The sequence below is a fragment of the Chiloscyllium plagiosum genome, unplaced genomic scaffold (assembly GCF_037043375.1).
Source record: "Chiloscyllium plagiosum isolate Xiang-an unplaced genomic scaffold, Cpla_swu_hap1 HiC_scaffold_11, whole genome shotgun sequence".
Taxonomy (NCBI): Eukaryota; Metazoa; Chordata; class Chondrichthyes; order Orectolobiformes; family Hemiscylliidae; genus Chiloscyllium; species Chiloscyllium plagiosum.
In genome coordinates this window covers 28,894,214-28,917,979 of record NW_028270149.1, presented here as the reverse complement: position 1 = coordinate 28,917,979, position 23,766 = coordinate 28,894,214, and the positions used below count along the sequence as shown (strand labels likewise).

The following is a 23,766-nucleotide window of genomic DNA, read 5'->3' as shown; positions in this document are numbered from 1 at the left end:
GTCAGAGTAGGGGAGTCATACATTTAAGGTGAGAGAAGAAAGATATAAAAGGTACTGAGGGCAACCTTTTCACACAGAAGGTGATGTTTGTGTGGAATCAGCTGCCAGGGGAAGTGGTGAACATGGGTACAATTACAACATTTGAAAGAAATCTGGATGGGTAAATGAATAGGATGGGTTTAGAGGGATATGGGCCAAATACTGGCAAATGGGACTAGATTAACTTTGGATATCTGGTTGGTGTGGATGAGTTGGACCAAAGGGTCTGTTTCTGTACTGTACAACTCTATGACTCTGTGGATGAGTTTTAAAAAAGGAATTTTCCACAGTTCTTTGCAGTTATGTGATAGGTCTAATTACTTAACATGCATTTTCTTTATTACTTTTTTGATTTATTTTCACCAAATAAACCCCAAAGCCTCAACAGCTTATTATCGTAAGACTGTTTTCTATTACTATCTTTTTTACTGCAACAAAATACATTTTTTTCTCTTTGATATATTAAAGAAAATATAGCCTTTGAGGAAAGAACTGCACATACATTTTTTTTATTTCTGTTAGGTCATTTTTAAAAAATATGATTTTAGTATTCATTTTGGACTTAACTCTAAATTGCTTGCAATAATATTAAATGGTATTGCTATCATTGTGAACGAACTTTGTCATGCACTGGTTGTGCAAGGTACTTATTCCTTTCATGGTGAAGAACAGAGATGTAGAAAGGATATGATGTAAAGTGCTGCTCGAAAAATAATGACATTAATGATTGCATAATGTGGACATCTTGCTTATAATAACCATAATGTTCAAAGATCTCAAAAAAATTGAACTCTCCTTTGATAGCAATTATGAGAACTCAATGATGCACATAGCTCATGTCATGTAGGAATATTTAAGCCTTAAGATCAATCAAAATGATTGTATTTCTGTTCCAAATCTTTCCTCCTTTCTGAAAATTCCTAGATCATGCCCAATAATATTCCTCCCGTTCTGTTTTGAGTCCAACCACATGATGACTTTTTGTGACACCTGCAAATGACTTGATCATGCCCCATATTTCTGTCCAAATCATTAACACATACTGTGGGAAGCCTGGGACTGAGTATTGAGCTCTGCAGGACCCCACTGGAAACAGTCTTCTGGTCATAAAAAAACATTCATCAACCATTATGCTTTATTTTAAACCATTGAGTCAATTTTGGATGCAGCTTCCTCCTCTCTCATAGTTTTTTATTTGTTTGATTAGTCTGCCAATGGGATCTTGTCAAAGTCTTTCTGATATTTGTGTAATTTCTCCATCATCATCTGTGTCTTTGAAGGTAGTTTTTCTTTATCCTTTCAAGAAGAGCATTGGCAGTGGGAGAGTTTAGCTAGCTATTCATGATAACCTTTTACTTCTCCATTCAGAAGGAAGAGTGAGAAAAATATTATCTTCACAAGCTAGATGTTTCGGCCATGTTGACCAGACATGAGGAAAAAAACATTTTTACAGAGTAGTTGGTATGGATGTTGATACAGAGTGCTTGAGGTCAATTCAGTTGTTGGTTTATAAAGGAATTGAATAAGCACCCAAAGGGAAATCATCGCAGAGTTACGGGGTAAAGATGGAGAATTTGGCATGTGTACAAGCAGTTGAGGACTCTCCTGTTCTGTAAACATTCTCTGATTCTGTGGTCTCCAATGCTTAACATCCATTTTACATATCTTTTCCCCAGATTTGATTATAATATTCCTGGGGTTTAATGAGTGATTTATGAAAGTTTAACTTTTATATGTATAAAGCAAATGATTCTCTCTGGTTTAGTGGTGTTTTCAACATGCTGTACCAAGATTGGTGTATGTAAATCCAAATTCTCTCTGTTCCCACTCCCTTTTAAAATTTTACCATTTTCTTGCCTTTCCTTCTAAAATGCATCCCTTTGTACCTTCCTGAAGAAACTTATATTTGCCACCTCTGTGTCTATTTCTTTTTCTGTATCTTCCTGAATGTAATGCAAGACTTTGAAAATATGTTTCACAATAAACTCACATACTGTTACCAGTACTCTGCTTCAGAAACTAATTGAGGTTTTTGAGGACAAAAAAATCACTGTTGTATTGGTGTTACTTTTCATAGTGCAGAAATTATTATGGTCAAGGACAACTGTTGTCTGTAGAACCTGTTTGTGTTCAAGTACTTACATTGGCTAATTTATCTCTATTGTCCCATTCATGACTTCATGTTAGAATAAACAATTAAAGACTAATTTATTACAGTGCCTAATGTATTTGCAAAACTTGGTGATTTTCTAAAACTATTATATTGGCCACAGAATCTATGACATCAGTATTTATATTGACCAGTATGACACAGAATAGAGGGAGAACTAGCTATTTGAATGCATAACTGACTCGAAGGTAGAAGACAGAGGGTGGTGGTGGAAGGTTGCTTTTCAGACTGGAGGCCTGTGACCAGCAGTGTGCCACAAGGATCAGTGCTGGGTCCACTGCTTTTCGTCATTTGTATAAAAGATTTGGATGTGAATGCAGGAGGCGTGGTTAGTAAAATTGGAGCTATAGTCGACAGCGAAGAAGGTTACACCAGAGTACAGTAGGATCTTGATCAGATGGGCCAATGGGGTGAGGAGTGGCAGATGGAGTTTAACTTAGATAAATGTGAGGTGCTGCACTTTGCAAAGGCCAGTCAGGGTAGGACTTTTTAATGGTAAGGTCCTGGGGAGTGTTGCTGAACAAAGAGACCTTGGAGTGCAGGTTTATAGTTCCTTGAAAGTGGAGTCACAAGCAGATAGGATAGTGAAGAAGGTGTTTAGTAAGCTTGCCTTTATTGGTCAAGTGCATTGAGTATAGGAGTTGGGAGGTCATGGTGCAGCTGTATAGAACATTGGTTAGGCCTCTATTGCAATACTACATGCAGTTCTGGTCTCCCTGCTATAGGAACGATGTTGTGAAACTTGAAAAGGTTCAGAAAAGATGTACAAGGATGTTGCCAGGGTTTAAGCCATTGGAAGAAGCTGAACAGGCTGGGGCTGTTTCTCCCAGAATGTTGAAGGCTGAGGGGTGACGTTATAGAGCAGAGGTGGGGAACCTTTTCATGTTGGAAGGCTGCATTATGTTAGTTGTAATCTAATAAGGCCGCACCCAAGAAACTTCAATTATATATTCTCCAAAATTCACATTATTTTGTAAAAATCTAACTACTATGTACTAACTAACTAAAAAAAAATGAAAAAAAAAGTTAATTCTAAAGTTAACTAACCTTTTAATGACTTTGTTGTGACTGCTTTTTGTAGGAAAGCATTTGAATATTTGGTTGCAGCATGGAGGTCTGCAGTTTTAGCTGACCCTCTAGATGGGTATCCGTCATTTGTGACCTTAAGGGCGTCTTGATTTTGATTAAGTAAGAGAATATATATTCGCAGCAATAAGTGGTTGAAAAGCAAGAAAGCATTTTTTGTGCATGGTGCTGAAGGCATGGGTATTCTATTGCATTTTTCCATATTTCATTCAGATATTTCTTAGTGTCAAATAAAGACTTTAAAATGTCATCTTCTGAGAGCTCAATCAATTCCATCTGTAGTTCTTTAGGAGCCTTGGAGACATCAACTAGGTGAGGTTGAAATGCTAATTTGAGTGTGATGTCATGATTCTCAAAGTCAGAGAACTTTTCATTGTATTCTCCAATTAGTAAGTCTATAACAGCTGTGTATTCTTCAAATGATTCGCAAGAATCCTCCTGTTCATCAATGACCTTTGCTAATTGGGGAAAATGTTCATCCGAAATTTCCTTTTGAAGTAAAAGGCTACACACAATGGCCTAGAAGGCCACAGGTTCCCCACCCCTGTTATAGAGTATTATAAAATTATGAGGGGCATGGATAAATAGACAAGGTCTTTTCCCTCAGCTGGGGGAGTCCAAAACTAGAGGGCATAGGTTTAAGATGAGAGGGAAAAGATTTAAAAAGGATCTAAGGGGCAACTGTTTCATGCAGAAGATAGTGTGTGTAAGGAATGAGCTGCCAGAGGTCAAGTGCATTGAATATAGGAGTTGGGAGGTCATGTTGCAGTTGTATAGAACTGGTACAATTACAACATGTAAAAGGCATCTGGATGGGTATATGAATAGGAAGGGTTTAGAGGAATATGGACCAAATGCTGTCAAATGGGACTATTTAGGATATCTGTTGGGCATGGATGAGTTGGATTGAAGGGCTGTTTCCATGCTGTATATCTTTATGACTCTATGACTAAAGATGTGAAAAAAATAGAATTGTGAAGCACTCCTTCCCCACATGCAGCAAGACATGGACAATGTTCAGGTTTGTACTGATAAATGGCAAGTCACAAACCATGCCACACAAATGCCAGACAGTGACCAACTCCAACAACAGTGAATCTAAATAATCCTTCCCTAACGTTTAATGGCATTATCATCGCTGACCGCCGCCCTTCTGAAAATTATCCCTGATCAGAAACTTAACAGTTTGAAAGGAGGACTGAACAGAATGGGAAAGACTAAGAAAGAGATTTCACTGAATGTGTATACAAGTAGTTAGGAACTAACTTAAAAGGTATACCCTTAAAGATGTTAGACTCTGTACTGTAACCTGAGCCATAAGATGAACAAGATCAGAGTTGAATGCCTTCATTAAAGATTGGGTGGGTTTCAGTTTGTCTTAGAATCTGACTCGAGTTGATCGCATTTTGAACACATTACTGACACTTTGGAATCAGCTGCTGATTTACACTCAGGAAAGCAAATATTGATACAGGAGATACCATATACAAACCACATTCATTTCAGCTGCCATCTTCTGTCACTAGATGCCTGACTGCATGTAGACTTTCCTTTCCCTTAGATTTGACCTGCAGTTTCTTAATCTACTTCCCCTTTGGGATGGACAATGGTCTCAAGAGATGACTTTTCAGATTTTTCAAAAGATTTTAGAGATTTTAATCTCCCTTTTGTCATTTTAATTGGCCACATTACTTTCAATTTGGTTATGTGCAATTTTTCTTTCCTGCCACTAGTCTGCTCCCGAGACTCATTTGAGTCTGCATCTGGTGCTGTGAATAATTATGCAAATCAGCCCGCATTCTTGCATTGAGAGATGTTATGATTTAACCTTTAAGGCACAATGTGTACCCTTTCCTAGCCACTTACATCGTCGAGAAAAATTTGATGCTCCAGTCCCATGAATAAACAATAAAAATATCTTCTGTCAAACCAGTTGAAGGGTAGGTTTACTGAGTCCTTCCCCCACCACTGGCAAATATCAAAAAAAATTGTTGCTTTTTATGGGAGACTTGTGACCTAGCCTTGTGGTGGGACTGAACAGATACTCATCTGATAGCATTAACATCCATTTTCAGGTCCTCTTCTAACATGTCTTCCATTAATAGAGTTCTGGATGCAGTCTCCATAATCTACATAGAGGATGCAAAGAAAGTGTCACATATATTGAATTGAAAAGTATGCTTTTCTTACTACAGGCTCTCCAGTAATTTCTGTTCCATCAGAAACATTAATCAATTACTACAATGTGTTAGCGCAGCAGGATGGAATACGTTCTTCTTAAATATCCAGTCTGCTTTTCGATAATAGCAGCTCCATAAAGTGAGCACAGTAGGGTTCGAAGTAAAGATTTGCAGCAATCTCATTTGGGTTGGGAAATATTGATAAGCGAGCACCATACCACACTCCCGGATACAGTGATTGTCAGCCTAATGCTTTAAGCAACACTAATGTCGAAACCTTAGATTCTAATCTGCTTCATTATGCTGTTTTAACGAGAATCAGTACAATGATTATCACAAAATCACAGAAGTGTTTATGGTGCAGAAGGAGGCCATCCAGCCCATTGTGCCTGTATTGACTCTTTAAATTAGCATCATTACCTCGTATCAATTTCCTGCTTCTTCCCCACACCTTTGCATACTGTTTCTATCCAAATAATCATTAATCAAAGAAAATATAAGTAATCTACATCATCAACCAAGTCAATGCCTTTTTCATAAATGTGCTGATCAATCTAATGTCAAGCTAGACTGACCAGGAGGGCTCAAATTTGATTGACAGTCTGTAATATGTTAGCTAACCTTATATGAGACAGCAATAAGGAGCCTGTATTTTGATCAGTTGTGGCAATCCATGTTCTTTACATGATATCCAGTGTTCCTTTTCAAGTACATGTACTTGTTACATATCCCCAAGATTGAGGCAATGGTCACTGACAACTAGCTCTTATGAGTGAGCCACATTGTTCACATGCCCGACACAAGACTCCCTGAACAAGTGCTCTACTCCAAGCTCTGCAATGGTAAGTGATCATTAGGAGGACTGCAGAAACACTACAAGGATACCATGTAAACCTTGCTAAATAAATGCAACATCCTACCAAAGTGTGGGAATTGCTTTACTATGCACAAACTGGAGTAATATCTATAAAGGTGCATTATACCACTACATTTGTCTTCGAATGGAGCATGTGGAGGCGAAGCACAAATAGTGGAAAGAAAGCACAGCATCCAGCGTGTCCGACCCACCTACCCCCTCAAACACCACCTGCGCCCCCTGCAGGAGAGTCGGTGGAACCACAGAATGCATACCCACCTCCAAAGTGGAAGTAAGTCATCCTCCACATTAATTACTCCCAAAGAAGGAGAAGATTTACTTGTAGAGTTTGTTATTGTCAGAATCAGGCTATGCTGTGGAAAATAATTTTAGCTAAAATATTTTGTGGCATCGTATCTCAGTAGTTAGTACTGCTGCCTCACATCACCAGGTTTGATTCCATCCTCGGGCAGCTGTCTGTGTGGACTTTGCACATCCTCCCTGTGTCTGTGTGGGTTTCCTCTTGGTGCTCCGGTTTCCTCTCACAGTCCAAAGATAAGCAAGTTAGTTGGATTGGCCATGTTATGTTGCCCCAAAGTGTTCAGGGATGTACAGGCTATGTGGATTAGCCATGGGGAGTGTAGGGACAGGGTAAGGGAGGGTCTGTATGGACCCAGTGGGCCAAATGGCCTGTTTCTACACAGTATGGATTCTACGAGTAAAAAAATTCTGATGTTGAAAATGATAGACATTCGAATGATTTACGACTTTAGATCATATTTAGGCCATTCTTTTTGAACTCCTGTATGTCATATTATTACATAGACATATAAATGCAATGAATAAAGCTTGGAGCTGAATGTATCAAGTCAAAATGAAAACTAATCCCAAAACTCAGCTCAGTAGTAATCTCTGATCAAAGCAGATTATCATGGAAAATGAAACAAAGGTAACATTTTGGTCAACTGCAAAACAGGGCCAGTGTGAGGACACTTCCTATCATTTTTGTCTGTGCTTTCTGCCTCCATATCTTGTCAGTACAATGATGAATGACCCATGCAATAAATAGCAGATGCTTGTACTGCACAGATTCGTGTGTGACCTCTTCTGGTAAGGCTATAAGCAGGAAAGGAAATAAAATGCCAAATCCCATGGGGAGAGGACATTAAAACTTAAGATGGATAAACCTTTGAGCCATAGTTGTTTTGAGATGCTTAGGATAATGATTTTAATTGGAACTGTCATCATTGGAAATGAAAGTAAAAATAGATGCCTCAATTGTGCACATCCTTGGACAAAGCTCATCTGGATTACTGCAGCCAGTTTTAAGGACAAGCCTTAAGGAAAGATCTTGGAGGATGTAGAACAGTGATTCAGAGGAATGATACCATGACCGAAAGAGTTAAATTGAGAACAGTTTGCATAAATCTGATTTATAAACACTTAAATTTAAAGTCTGAAGAGTGATCTGGTCAAGGTTTTAAAAGTGATACATTAATTCATAAAATCCCTATAGTGTGGAAGCAGGCTATTCAACCCATCCAGTACACACCAACCCTCCAAAGAACAGCCCACCCAGACCCACCTCAGCATTTCTCATGGCTAATCCACCTGGTCTGCACATTCCTGGACACTATAGCATGGTCAACCCATCTAATCTGCACATTCCTCCCAGAATCCAAAGATGTGCAGGTCAGGTGAATTGGCCTTGCTAAATTGCCATGGTGTCAGATGCATTAGTCAGGTGTAAGTATAGGGGAGTGAGTCACTTTTTGGAGGGTCGGTGTGGACTTGTTGGGCTGAAGGGCCTGTTTCCAAACTGTAGGAAATCTAATCTTTGAACGGTGGGAGGAAGCCCACACAAACATAGGGAGAGCGTGCAGACTCTACACAGACAATTGCCCAAGGGTGGAAATGAACCCGGGTCTTGAGCACTGTGGCAGTAGTGCTAACCACTGAGCCACCTTACCGCTATGCTGCCTGACTAGCAGATTGATAGAGAGAAACAGTTTCCTCTAGTAGAGGAAACATTCATAGAACTCTCAAGATGCCTCTTCAGCATTGCTATTGTATCCACCTCCACCATTCCTCTGGCAGCGCATTCCAGACACTTACCACTCTCTGTGTAAAAAAACTCCTTTGAACTTACTACTTTTTACCTGAAACCTGTATTCCCTAGTCCCCTGATCGACATTTCTATCCTAGGACGAAGACTCTAATTATCCATGCCTCTCATAATTTTGTAAACTTCTATCAGGTTGCTCCTTTCAAGTGAAAGCAAACCAAATTTGGTCAATTTTTCCTCATAACTAATACCCTCCAAACCAGGCAACATCCTGGTAAATCATTTCTGTACCCTCTCTAAAGCCTCCACATACTTCTGGTATGTGATAACAAGAACTGTACGTAATATTCCAAATGTGGCCTAATTAAAGTTCTGGCTTGCCAGTGTTTATACTCTGTGCCGCGACCAGTGAAGGCAAGCATGCCATATGCCTTCTTGATCATCTTATCCACTTGTATTGCCACTTTCAGGGAACTGTGGACCTGAGTGCCTAGATCCCTCTGTGTACTGATGCTACTAAAGCTCCTGCCATTTATTGTATACTTCTCTCCTATGTTCGATCTTCCAAAATGCATCACCAGGCATTTGGATAAAGCTCTATCTGTCATTTCTCTGCCCTAGTCTCCAACATATCTCTATCCTGCAATCTCCCTGAGCAATCCTCCTCAGTATCTGAAGCACCCCCAATCTTTGTGTCATCTGCAAACTTACTAGCAGGCCACTTATGTTTTTCTCCAAATCACTTATATATATTACACACAACAGGGGTCCCAGCAGAATACCACTGGTCACAAATCTCAAGTCAGAAAGACATCCTTCTACCTCTAATTTGTGTCTTCTATGACTAAGCCAGTTTTGTAACTATCCTACAGGTTGACTGCGGATTCAATGTGACTTCACCTTTTGACTTCACCTCCATGAAAGACCTGTCAGAGGCCTTGCTAAACTCCTCATAGACAACATCTACTGCCCAGCCCTCATTAATCATGTTTGTCACTTTCTCAAAAAACTGAATCCAGTTTGTGAGAGACAACCTTCCCCATACAATAGCATGCTGCCTATCGTTAAGAAGTCCGTATTCTTCCAAATGTGAGTGAATCATGGATCTACGAATCTTCTCGAATAATTTCCCTATCAACGACATAAGGTTCATTAGTGTGTAATTTCCCAGATTAAACATTGTGGCTCTTCTTAAAAAAGTAACAATGTTGATTATTCTCCAGTCCTCTGGGACCTCTCCTGAGACTAAAGAGGAATCAAAGATTTTGTACAAGTCCTCAGCAATTTCCTCACTTCCCTCCCCCAACATTCTAGCATAGATCCCATCTGGTCCTGGGGACTTGTCAATTTTAATGTTTTTCAAATCAGCCAGCACATTTTTTATATTGATATGCTCTAGGATATTAACATACCCCTCCTGAGATTTGTCATCCACCGTGTCCTTCTCATATGTGAATATTGATGCAAAGTATTTGTTAAGGACATCAACCACTTCCTCCGGCTCCAAAAATTCCCTCCTTTGTCCTTGAGTGGATCTATTCTTTCCCTAGCTACCCTCTTGCTCTTTATATATGTATAAAATACATTGCAATTTTCATCAATCCTGTTTGCCAAAGACATTTCATGACCCTTTTAGCTCTGCACATGCAAGTATGTGTCTCTGTAAGTCCAAGTAACTACATGAGGGCTACTTGCTTACCAGCAACTTCTTATTGTTCCCTCAGATTCAAAAGTTAATTAATTTGCTCTTGCTTTGACTTAAAAATAAAACTAATTTGATAATACAGCTAATTCAATTCAATTTTTAAAAATATTTATTGCTCACAACAAAAATAGTTCACTACACTTAATTGAGAGGTAAGTTTCATCCAAATGTAATTAATAACCTTAATGTGACTAACTGAGAAGGTTGAATAGAGGGAGTCAGTTCATCCTTCTCACCTAGTCGTAATATGTAAATAGGGTTGAGTTGCCTGAACTTTAGTACAGTAGTTGAATTTGGATACCCCAATACTCGCTGATTGCAACTTGCAGATAACATAAAATGCAAAGCCGCTGACTAATCAGTTATTTTCATCAGGAACTAGACTCTTAAAATTTTGACTTTGATAGAAGAATCTTCATATCTGTTTCATTCAGCAGTATACTAGTGCATAATCTTTACTTCTTGTTGAAGGATAAGAATCTAGGTCAGGTCCTTCAACTTTTGACTGCAGCTTCAATTTCCTGCTATTACCAATGTATCATTATTTGACTGAACCATCAAAACATTGAAAAACAAAATTTGTTTGTTGAAACGCCAAGTATTTGTTTCTGTGTTTTGTCAAACTATTTTTTTTAAATGTCAGGATTATATACTTGCATTATGAGTTGAATTATGAAAGCCTGAAGTCATTTATCTGATCAAAGGAATCTAATTGCTGCCGGTTTTGACTCTAACTTCTAATAGAACAGTGAGATCTTTTTTATTAAGTTGGCTCTGCATAAAATGAAATTTCATAATTGAAGCACAGAGGAATAGTAATAATTAGTTATCAGTTACTGGACTCTGGTGAAGGAAGATTGTTCTGTCTACCACAGCCCGATCTGGGCTCTGGTTCCTGAGTAAGGGTATGACCCCCTTTAAGGAGCTCCCCCTTAAAGATAGTTGCAGCTGGATTTGGAGGAGATTTTCTTCAGACTGGTGAGTATACATGGAAGAGAGAGGCTGGAAGTTGAAAAGGTACGTTTTGTGAGTGACTCCTTTTGTATTATTTCTATAAAGCGAAGGTTTTTGGAACTAGACTTGATCAAGAACTACTGCTTGTAAAAGAAAGAAGGCACCAAGATTGTGGGACCCTGCAATATTGACAATTGCTTGACAATAAACAATTAGTGGTGGCATAATATAATTAAATGGGATTTGTCTTTATAGGTAAAATTGCTGAGATGAGTCGAAACTCTTCTGAATTTAACATGCCAAGTGTAATGATGGTTCCAAGCAGAAATGATGCACAAAATCCAGACTAAGTTGTGACTGGCTGCAGATTTCCCAAATAACACTGATGTTGCCAATAGAAATTCATACTGTAATATTTGTTCAAATGTAATTGATTATGCCTTACTTTAAGTTAGGTATAAAATGAACACTAATCTTTTGTAATAAATTAAGGTAATAGTATGATTGCTGTTTACTGTCTTGGCATCTCACTCCCAGAGCTTCTTGCTTTTGCAACTCCACTTTTATTATGCTGATCAAGATAATAGCCATTGGCATGTCATTTCTTCTGCTTAATTATTCTGAACATTTATGGAGGAAAGTAATTATCTGAAAAGGTCTCAGGTAAAATGAAGCTGACGATACTTTGGTTGAATCTAGGACACAATTCAGTAAGAATCTCACTTACCAGCAGAGAACATCAAAGTCTCAGTTACACTGAGAGCAAATTACTTTAGGCTACAAATCTATGGCAATACTTTGTTAATGTAAATCAAGCAATTCATGATAATTTGGCTTTTTGTGAAGGAAAAGCTATAATGAATAACAGAGGATTTCAGGACGTGTCTGTCAGATGTCCTGCAAATGATCATTTAGCTTTCTTTGGTACAACTGTGTGAATGCCGCCCTTGCAACATCGTCGTGGTGAAGATTTCCAGGAAATTCTCTGAAGTTGAATAAGAATCCATTTTGAAACCACTTTAAAAACAAAACAAAGGTACATTATGCAAGTGGTATGGATTTTATTTTAAATTACCAATGTTGACTATCTAATAGTTGACATTTGTCCTCATCTGTGTTGATGAATCCAGATAGAATTCCAATCTGTTGTTTCTCCAACCTGGTCTGAACCTATCTTCATAGACAAGGCAATGTGATGAAATTACTCCTCCTTGGGAAGAGAAGCTTGATTTAATGAAAGGACAATGCTTATCCTTCATGTGTGACTAGTTTGTCTACTGCTCGAGGTGAAAAAGGCAGCCATACACATTTGTCCCTCCAGGGAACTGCATGAGTCAATGCCATGAGTGATATTGCAAATGCAATTATTCATTCAGCCTGCTGATCTGTCTGTGACCCGTTTACAAATGAATACAGAGAATAGTCTACTTTATACCATGATAGAATCTCAACAGAAGGATGTGACGTCAATGTTTAGACTTTTGGTGTCCTTTCTTTAAAGCCATGCCAGGATTTATAAACTCACATTATGCAAAGAGTTAGGTTGTATTTGCATAGTGCTGAATCCTGTCCTCAGAAACATTTCAGTCAGTGGAGCATTCTTGAATTGTAGTATTATTGTTGTTATGCTGACAAACTCAGCAAACAACCTACAAAAACGATATATCTGAAAAATAACTAATGTGTGCTTTTACTTCCTTTAAAGTGCCATCTTGCATTAGTGGCCTGGTATGTGATATGGCTTCAACTAACAACCTTTTGGTTTGGAGATCTGTGCTACAAACTAAAGCAAACTATAACTTATAATGGTTACAAAAGGGTACATTTATTCGTCTGATAGATGAGGGTCTAAGGATTGTTGGTGACATTTAAAGAAGATTTTGGTTGCACTGCAGGGAACTGCTATATTGCTGAACCACTTGCTGTGCAGAGATTTTGGAGCTGTCATGTTACTTGCCTGCAACATTCACGCTTTAGCTGCTATGATTAGTGGCACAGTATGAATTTTATGATACTTAAAAATATATTAAAATAGCTTTCTCTGTGCAACTACTATTCGGAATGTATTGTATATGAACACATTTATTTTGCTAGTACAATATTATCAAATTAGATTTTATTTTCTCAAAAGTATCAGCCTGTTCAGAGCAATTATTATATTACCCTGGAACAGATGGGACTTGAACCCAGGCCACTTTACTTCAGAGGTAGGGATACTATCACTGTACCACAAGAGCTCCACTTAGCTTGATTCTAAGTGGCACGGTGGCTCAGTGGTTAGCACTGCTGCCTTACAGCACTAGGGTCCCAGGTTTAATTCCAGCTACGAGCGACTGACTATGTGGAGTTTACACATTCTGCATGGGTTTCCTCTGGGTGCTCCGGTTTCCTCCCACAGTCCAAAGAGAACTCGAGAGAGAGGAAAGATATAAAAGAGAGCTACGGGGCAACGTTTTCACACAGAGGGTGGTGCATGTATGGAATGAGCTGTCAGAGGAAGTAGTGGAGGCTGGTACAATTGTAACATTTAAGAGGCATTTGGATAGGTATATGGATAGGAAGGGTTTAGAGGGATATGGGCCAGGTGCTGGCAGGTGGAACTAGATTGGGTTGGGATATCTGGTCGGCATAGACGGGTTGGACCGAAGGGTTAGTTTCCATGCTGTACATCTCTATGACTCTATGACTATGTGCAGGTCAGGTGAATTGGTCATGCTAAATTGCCCATAGTGTTAGGTGCATTAGTCAGAGGGAAATGGGTCTGGGTGGGTTACTATTCGGAGGGTCAGTGTGGACTTGTTGGGCTGAAGGGCCTGTTTCTATCCAAATGCTTTTGATGAAAAGAAGAACTCTTTGAGCCATGAGTTGCTTATTGCTTAAACTTAATAATAGAGCACCAAAACAATTAAAACATTGTGTAGAGGGTGATGTGTGAGTGCTAATCATATTAAGGGTTTGGGGATTGAGGAGAGTTTGTAATTAGACTGTCTCTTCTAGATTAGGATTATTGCACCTACAAACCTGACCAATTTAAATTCAGTTAAACTCTGAATAGCCAATTACTGAAGAATGAAACTAAAGCTGACGTTTACTTAATTTAGATTTATTCAGAGTGACACATGACAAATATATTCTCATGCCATAGTGGTAATGTCCCTATCTCTTCCACTTTGATTCCAGTGATGTTTTAGTAACTGGACAAATAACAAAGTGAACTATTAGTCAGTTTTCTTTTCAATTTTGTTTGCTTTTTCCATCTTGAAAAAATATTGTCTTTTCCCTTCCTTTCTTATGGAAGTGCTTTGGGATGTTATCTGTTATCATATGAATGCCTGAAAACAAGAAAGGATTTCTGATTGTGGAGGAGTCTATGGTTTCTGCTATTGAGACAAATAGGCCTGTGTAAAGTGGATAAAAATATCAGTATCAGATTTGAAACTCTCAATTGCAATTTAAAGGTCGAGAACAAACAATGTTTTACCATGAATGAAAGCATTCCTGCTATAAGTACTTTTCAATTGTAATTTGTCAAAAGAATCTTTAATGTACACTGTACGACATTGTTCCTTCAGAATGCCAAGGTTTTTTTTTTGCTTATAATCTAGATACATTCCAATTCTGTGTTTGACTAGAATGTTGACTTTTTTTACAATTAAGAATGATTTAATGTGTTTTGTTTTATAATGACAGTCACTAACTGCAGGACAAGTGTATTCTTCTTGTCAGTCCATAAATCCAGCACAGACCATCCCAGTCAGTGGCATGTGGAGATTGGTGAGCGAAGAAAAAGCAGCTTTACATTTCATTTATCAAGCCAGTTCCAGTTGCAAGATTATTCCTACAGGCCAAATTAAATTAGAGAATATGGAAAGTCAGTTAAGATGTGCAGGGAATAGCGAATAAACCTCATGTTTTAATTACAGCTTTACAGTTAAGCTTGGGTTGCATTAATGTGATAAAAGAAATTAATAGTGTCGGATACTGCACTATACAATCCGTGTTTTAATTTCCGCTTTATAATGAAGTTTGTAGATGATGATTAGGGCAACACTCAACTGAGCAATGCAATGCAGCTACTTTTCAAAATCTCGGAACTGCAGTTATATTTTTAAGCCAATTTCTCTCAATTGCAAAAGAGTGATTCTGCTTCAAAATACCGAGAATGCATTTAAAGTTGTGAGCACAAATTATGATTTATCCAGCGAATAATTGAGAGCCAGGTCAATAGAAGTGTTCTAACCTTTCACCTGCCCTAATCTCCATTTAGATTTCACTAATTACCTGGGTGAAGTTGGGTGTCAGAGGCTGAAATCTTTATTTTTAATTGGATATCTTGTGCTCTGCCTGCAAAAGTGCCAAGACATTCACTCCAACTTTAAAAAAAAGGTGCCAATGGACCATCTACCCATCAGGCTCTTAGGTAGACACTGCTGGGCCATCCCACATGACTGACGACACTGGATTTGGGCATCCTGGCTACCTGGAGTTGCTGGCCAATCAGAGGGTGGAATTGTGGGGAAGGATAAGGCATGGAGGTCAGAGCAAGGACAGTGATTGTCAATGGCCACTCTTTACCCCATTTCCATGTCTTTGATTGTACCTAAATTAGTGCAGATTTGAGCCCCCACCCCACAATCAAAAGACAGGCAGCCCATACATTTTGACCTGTGATTTGTCCTTCCTGGAGCTGAGAAGATTGCAATCCTGACAGGAATAGGCCCCTAAATGGTCCTTAAATAGTTTGTTAGCTTACCAGTTAAAGGCTTTAAGTGGAGATGAGATGAGAAGATCACTCTTGGGGCTTCACACCTGGACCTTACTTGGTAGAGACAGGAAGATCAAAGAGTGTGGTGCTGGAAAAGCACAGCCAGTCAGGCAGCATCTAAGGAGCAAGATGTTTCAAGTATAAGCTCTTCAGTTTATGCTGAATGGCTTATGCTCGAAAGGTCAATTCTCCTGCTCCTCGGATGCTGCCTGACAGTCTGTGCTTTTCCAGCACTACACTCTTTGATTCTGATCTCCAGCATCTGCAGTCCTCAGTTTCTCCTAGAGACAGGAGGGAGACAGATATCTGGCCCGATGACTGCATCTTAATTTTCCAGCCATCCTGGCTTGACACGGGCAGAAAGATTCTACCCAGAGGCTCAGGGCATTTTAAGCCGGAGCCCATTTCATTTCTGTCCATTGCCTTCCATGTGTGAGCTATCTACCTGATTGCTAAGCATCAAAAATTTACCCAGCACTAAGCTTGGCCACTGGCAACAGGTGGGATTGCACTGACAGCTATCTATGGGTGATTTAGCAATGCTATAATGGCACAGGAGTCCTAATATTTCCTTGTTTGACCCAAGGGAAGACATCTAATTGTCTTGACCTCACAAGAAAAGTAGTATGAATACAAAACCCACCTTATTTTTGTCTGATCCTCTTTGCCATGTTGCTTCGCCATCAGCTGCGCTGTATGATGCTATGACTCTTGTAAAGATCTCATCCAGATCACTTCACGATGATACTGTTACAACACAGGAGTGAACCTCTCAGTTAATTAAACCAAACACCCAGAACAGCTCACCTCACCTTGTAATCTGTTAAAATATGAGTGACAGAGAACTCCCAAATTTCACTCCCTAAAGAAAATAATATCAATTTATTCTTTAACTCTAAAAGTGAACATTAAACAACAACTATTCACAACTCTAAGCCCCCCTTTCTTTTAACTGCATATTACCTGCCTCCAATTCTATAACAGTATGCTGTTCCAATAAACACTTACTAAAATTATATCGACAATTTCAAAACCATACAGCGGCTGTCGTCTCCAGTGTCTTTCTTCTTTCAGCTGAAGATCTCTCTGGGTCATCTTCTTTCTTTTCATTGTGAAAACATTTCATATGAAAAAGATACTTTTGATAGAGATTGTTTCAATCTTTTGGGTCTCTCTCTATCTTGAATGCAGTTACTTTGTCCGACTTTCAAATGCCTGCTTTTCTTTTACCCCCAACATTGGATCATCTCAATTGTTCAATGTTGACAAAAACAATAAATTTAATTTAAACCTGAGGCATAATTTAAACTGATTTGTTAAATTGAATTGTTGTCAAAACAGCAACCAACTCAGGTATCCATTTCACAGTCACATATTATCAATTTTCCAGTACACTCTGAGACTGCTAGCTAGTCATATGACAGGTGATTGTAAGCTCTCAGTTCAGAACAGCATTCTCTCTCTCTTAAAGTTATAGTACATGCCTTCAACTTCATAACAATACATCAGACAAATATTAGCAAGGACCCCAATGGTTTTGGGCATGTATTTTGCTAGTGGGGTTGGATAAAATAATGAGTTGTTAACTTTCATTTGCTCCCTAGCACTTGCAATTCACAAAGAGATTTTATCTGTCCAGTGCTTAGTTTCTGTGAAGTGGGTGGGATTACATTGCTCATTGGATTTTTATTAACAGAACTGCTCTAAAAGCGATTGTTCAAGACATCAAAACGTTGACTTAGGAACGCACAGGTCATGGTGCAGTCATAATGAAATGTAATTCTAACATACTCTTAACCGCCCAAACCCACAAATACTCATGGTCAGTTGCTGGAGCTTTCATCATTTAACTCTTGCCACTAATTGTCATCCTTCTACTTTTATATATCTGAGATGCACATGTTTACTGGAGTGGTTGAGGCCAAAACATTGAATATTTTCAAGAAGGAATTAGACATAGTTCTTAGGGCTAAAGGGATCAAAGATTATGGGGAGAGAATGGGGAATGGGGGATAATCAGCCATGACAGTATTGAATAGTGGAGTAGGCTTGCCAGGCTGTATGGCCTATCCATACTGCTATTGTCTATGTTTCTGCTTTCATGGCACATTGACCCACATCCTCTTTTCTCACAAAGCTAACCTCCGGTTTAACCAATGCCCTTTAACTCAGATTGGCACTGGGATTCCTGACTGCTACATTTCACTGATTCGTCCTTCCTCATTGAGGTTAACACTAGAGGCATTAACCATGGCCTGACTTTCACCACTTAACAGCTTGCCTTGTCCTACAGCGTCATTCATAAACAAGTAAGATATTTGTATCCAATTAACATCCAGGGCTCTTCTGACCCTACCATTAATGCATAGGATAAGTACTTTGTACAAGGACATCCGACTTTCTAACCCTTACAGCTGGATAAGCTAACAGACTTAAGAAAATTAACTTGCTTTGAAATCAGGGTCATGTTGATTTTTACCATGATGTTTTTAAAATAAACTGAAAAATGTGTTGTTTTAAAATTAGCATTAAAAAAAGATTCAGCTCTTGAAATTCCTGGTAAAAACTTATCATCATGATGAATTAAGAACTGAAGCTGAAGGATTGGGAGAGATTGACTGTGTCAGAGCACTCACAGCTGCAGATTTAAATAAAGCGGACAGTTTTCTGCCAACAGGCTTTTTGCTTCTTTTAAACTCTGGGCCAGTTGTGACAGCTGCCGTGACGCAGAATTGTAGACTAGATAGGTTTAGCGCTTGATTTAAAGGATGATCTCAGCTCTCCTTTTTTCTTTCCCACCCACTTCCTTAACTAACAATGATAGAACAGTGTTAGAAGACTTTACAATATATTCATTTATTAACATATTGCAACATCCCTTTGCTACCAATAAAGGTGACCTACTTCTGCTAACATAATTTTTTTTACTTGCATTCAATTTATCATTTTAGTCTGTTATAATTTATTGTACTGCCAAATGCACAGTTAATTGTCTCTGTGACAGGTAGTTCACTTACTTGCAGATGCTGTAGAAACCTTTACTGCTGCCACTGAACGCAAAATAATTGCATTTGTACCTCGCAGTGCCCTCATCAGGAAGCATCGCTGAGATTGAATGGGCAATGTTGGAAAGAGGGAACATATGAACACCTGCTTCTGCTCATTGTGCAAGCAGTTGGTCATTTTATTCCTTTTCAAAATAATTCTTTCTTCGGTTCTTTAAAATCTATAATGCTGCACTGGCTCACAAGGTATCGAGTGCTTGAGATTTAGTACAAAAATTGCAAAGTGTATGACAGCTTCCTGTGTTTTGTATTCTAGCAATAATAGGACCGAAAGTTGAATTGAAGGATGAGCTAGCACTGAATTTTGTAAATAAGGTCTGAGTTTTCATTTCACTAGGGCTGCAGGAATGGGAATACATTGCTTGGCTTGGTACACTTGGCTGTCCACTGCAAAATCAGCTGCTGGAGGGTTGCTGCTCACTGTCAAGGAAATAAATTGTGCTTATGAAGGAATAGTGGCTGGAGTGTTTACCATGAAAGCATTTGAACAGCATGGATTGCAGTAGAATTGGAGGCATTCTGCAGAATCACTGCACCTTGTTTCTTTCTGATACCCATTTTAGGGTGAGCTGCAACCTCCCGAAGAAATGCTTTCACACTGGATTTTGAAATTTATTTGTACTAAAGGGACATTCACCGGCTGTTCTGTTTTTGAGAGTTGTTGCACTGGGGTAATCAGGTATGGATGATTTTTTTAAAAAAGGGGTTGTTTTTCATAAGAGCTAACTACCCAGTCTGTTTTCTTGAAATAATATTCACTTCATGAACAGTTCTATTGTGATGACTTCATGACTGCTTCCTTCATAACAGAAATTGACATTCATGTTGTTCATATTGATGTTTCTCTGATGAGATGCCATCTGAATGTTAATTGAGTATTAATCATATTTATGGTGTTGCAGTGATGAGCCATAGTACACTTAAAACTATCACATACAACTGTTTGTAGACAAGGGAACCCTGTCATCTGGTGACAATTGTGTCCTAGTCAGTTGATTACTCCATTGGGCAACAAAAGTGATGAAGATGTAGCCTCTTGCAAAAGTTGTACTTGTCACTTGATGATTATCTCAGAGGTGACTTAAAACCATACACTAGTATGAGAGCATCATTCTGTGATAATTGTCACTTCTAAGAGAAGCAGTATTGCTGATCCAGATGTGGGTAAATCACTGGGCAGTAGACGGTATAGCTGTGTGCCCACCACACCTCTGAAGTAACAGTTCCTCTGGCAGGTCCAGGGGTTAGTGATGGATACAGTCAGAATGCTTCTGGAATTATCGCAGTTGCTTCAGTTGGTAATTTCAACCTCCTGTTCCTCATTTCAGAACTACAACATGTTTAGAACCTTGTTCCTTCAGCCTTTGTATTGTCAAATTAGCCCAAAGCCAAGAGCGCTGAAGGAGGTTGTTGCAAAGGGAAAGATCTCAACAACAGCAAGTAATGCATGAGGAAGAATGCACATTAAACAATATTAGGTGAACCTATTTATCAACAAAATTCCTACCAAAAAAACAAAATCCCCATCCATCTCCTTAGTGAGGCATTCTTCATAAAATGAGCTTCAGGTTGCCCATTTCTTTATGAGCAGATGGAACCTGATAGGTAGAACTTAAATCCTCTCTCAGTGATAGCCAGTGTACTATTTGTTTCCTAATTGCTTGCTACACTTGCCTGTCTACTTTGATTTACTGGTTCATAAGGACATTCAAATCCTTTTGTACATCCATATTTCCCAATATATTGCCTTTCAAATAATTCACTGCTTTTCTGTTTTTCACACTGAAGTGTATAACTTTGTATTTCGCCACATTGTACCACATCTGCCATATGTTTGCCCATTCACTCAATCTGTCTAAATCACCTTGAAGCGTTCTTGCACCTACTTCACAACTCACAATCCCACCTAGTTTTGTGTCATCAGCAAACTTAGAAATGTTGCACTTAGAAAATGTTGGAGCCTATTATAAAAGATTTAACAGCAGAGCACTTGGAAAACAGTGACATGATGAGACAGAGTCAGCATAGATTTATAAAATGGAAACCATGCTTGACAAATCAACTTTGATTTTTTGAGGATATAACTAGTAAAGTTGCTAAGGAGGAGCCGGGAGATATGGGCTTTCAGAAGGCTTATGATGCGATCCCACAAAAGGGATTAGCATGAAAAATTAAAGCACAAAGGATGCGGGGGGGGGGGGGGTAGTCTGGATAGAGAACTGGTTGGCAGACAGGAATCAAAGAGTAGGGATAGATAAGTCCTTTTCCATGTGACATGCATTGGCTAGTGGAAGTTTTGGATCCCATCTGACAACATAACAATTTTAGATGAGAAAACTAAATGTAATGTCTCCCAAGTGTGCAAATGACACAAAACTAGGTGGGAGGGCTAACTGTGAGGAGGACGCCAGAGAAGCTTTAACAGAAGCTGTAACAGTGTGTCTTGATCTCTGTTTTGTTACCCTGATGCACTTGTACAGCACGATCTGCCTGTAAAGAACGTAAAAAACAACACTTTGCTCTGTACTTCGATACACGTGACAATAATAAACCAAATCAAAATTCCAACAGGACTAGTAATTGCAGGAAGGATATTCCTGATGACCGGGAATTCTGGAGCCAGGGATCACAGTTTAAGGGTATTGGGTGGGCCATTTAGGAATGAGAAGAGGAGAAATTTCTTTACTCAGAGTGGTGAGCTTGTGGAATGTTCTGCCATAGAGAGCAGTTGAGGCCAAAACAATGAATATTTTCAAGAAGGAGTTAGATATAGTTAGTAGGACTAAAGAGATCAAAAGATATGGGGAGAAACCTGGAACAGGATATTGAATTGAATTGCCTACAGTCATATTGAATAGTGGAGCAGGCTCAAAAGTTCGAATGACCTATTCCTGCTTCTATTTTCTATGTTTGTATGTTCTTTCATACAGATCATTTTTATGTATATCGTGAAAAGCTGGAGCCCAAGCACGGATCCCTATAATATTCTGCTAGTGACTTCCTCCTACTCAGGAAAAGACCCATTTACTCTCAGTCTCTGTTTCCCATCTGTCAACCAATTCTCGCTCCATGCCAAAATATGAGTCACTGTCCTATTTGTTTTTTCTTTGCTCAACAACATCTTATTGTGACCTTATCAAAAGCCTTCTGAAAATCCATTATACTACATCCATTGGCTCTCTCTTATCTTTCTACTAATTACATTCTCAAAAAGCTCCAGTAAATTTGTTAAGCACGATCTTCCTTTTAGAAACTCATACTGGCATTATACAACTCTGTTAATGTTTTCTAAATGTTTTATTGTCATATCTTTTATAATGGACTCTATAGCATTTTCAGCACTACTGATGACACTAAACATAAGATTCTAACCCCATAAGCTATCTTCACTAACATTACTTTTCAGTTTTAATAATTGCAGGGCTAAAAGGATGAGCCTTGTTTCATTGGTGCTATGCAAATTGCCCTGTTTGTTTTGTAAATTAGATTCCACAGGACTAGAGTGACAGAGTAAATATGTAAAAACAGCTACTCATGCCCACATTCTATTGTGTATCTTTGCTATTGTAATTCACCATTTTGTTTCTAGCTATAATCTTCCCCTCAATGGCTGGAGATAATTGGCAGCTAACAAGCTTCAACCTACAAGGGTACAAATGATTTACAGATGCTGGACTCCGTCCTGGAAACAAAAAGTGCTGGATATCACAGCAGGTCAGGCAGCACCCATGGAGAGAAAGCAAGCTAACCTTTTGTGTCTAGGTGACTCTTCATCAGAGTTTCACGTCAGCTCTGATGAAGAGTTGTCTAGACTCAGCATTAGCTTGATTTCTCTCCATGGATGCTGCCTGACTCACTGTGATCTCCAGCATTTTTTGTTTTCAGTGTCAACCTATAATCCTAGTTTTGTACAAGTTGGTACTTGCCAATGAAGAAAGTACACTTTCTCTGTTGCTGGTGGCAAAGTTTAAATTGCTGTTGGAGCTATTGCTCCCTTTGGAAGTGTCAGCAGATGTTATGAAACCTTCAAAGCTGGTAAAACCACCTTTTTTTTTACTAAGTCAGGCCATTGCTGATGTAATAATTGTCTTTAAGTGCCATGCAATAGAAATATATAGCATTTCAAATTAACTGAAGTAGAATGTTGTACAGTGTATAAACGAAGTGACCTGTCAAGCAAAACATTTTGGACAATTGGAATTTTTTTTGTGAAAAGTACTTAACCACTTTATAAAATTACATTCAGTCACTTAACCAATAATCACATGAATCAAAAATGACAACTTGGGGGAATTGAATGTTTACCTCCCTGCTGAAGTGGGCTTGGTGGAGGGAGAGGCATTTTACTGAGTGAGAGGGTGGCAGATACCTGCCTCTCCCCCTTGCTGCTGTTGCTCCATTATGTCCTGGGTAGGGCAACTCATGGATGGCCTTGTTGGTCTGCTGCTAGCAGAGGCCCTTCCGGTGGGCACTTAATGCCCAGGTGTTGGTATTCACTATGCAGAAACCAGAACAGCAAACCCTGTTGTTGTAAGACACTCAGTGCCTATCTGAAGAACCCAGAATCAGTATGTAGGGACAGCTGGGAGGTAGCTGCTGCTCTGTCTGCTAACCTACCTCACCCTGTCCATTGCCATCCTTCTGTCTCAGGAGGGTAGTTGGGGATGGGCAAATACTGGCCTTACGGGGAGGTGGTTGCAATGCAGCTACCACACTTTTCTGGGTGACCATGAAACTCTCTCATTATCGCTATCTGGCAAATGTGTCCTGGGAAGATGCATAAGTTGATTATCAGCCTGTTTGGTTCTTTTATGATACACCTTCCATGACCATGGGTCCTGAGGTGGAACTTTATTCAGGAGCTTCTGGTAGGGACACTAC

General features: G+C 39.0%; 1 protein-coding gene across 2 annotated transcripts in view; it reads left to right on the top strand.

Moving 5' to 3' along the window:
- The window catches only part of LOC122557342 (neuronal migration protein doublecortin-like), a 171,107-nt gene that overhangs the window by 100,244 nt on the left and 47,097 nt on the right, over positions 1 to 23,766 (top strand). The window lies entirely within an intron of this gene.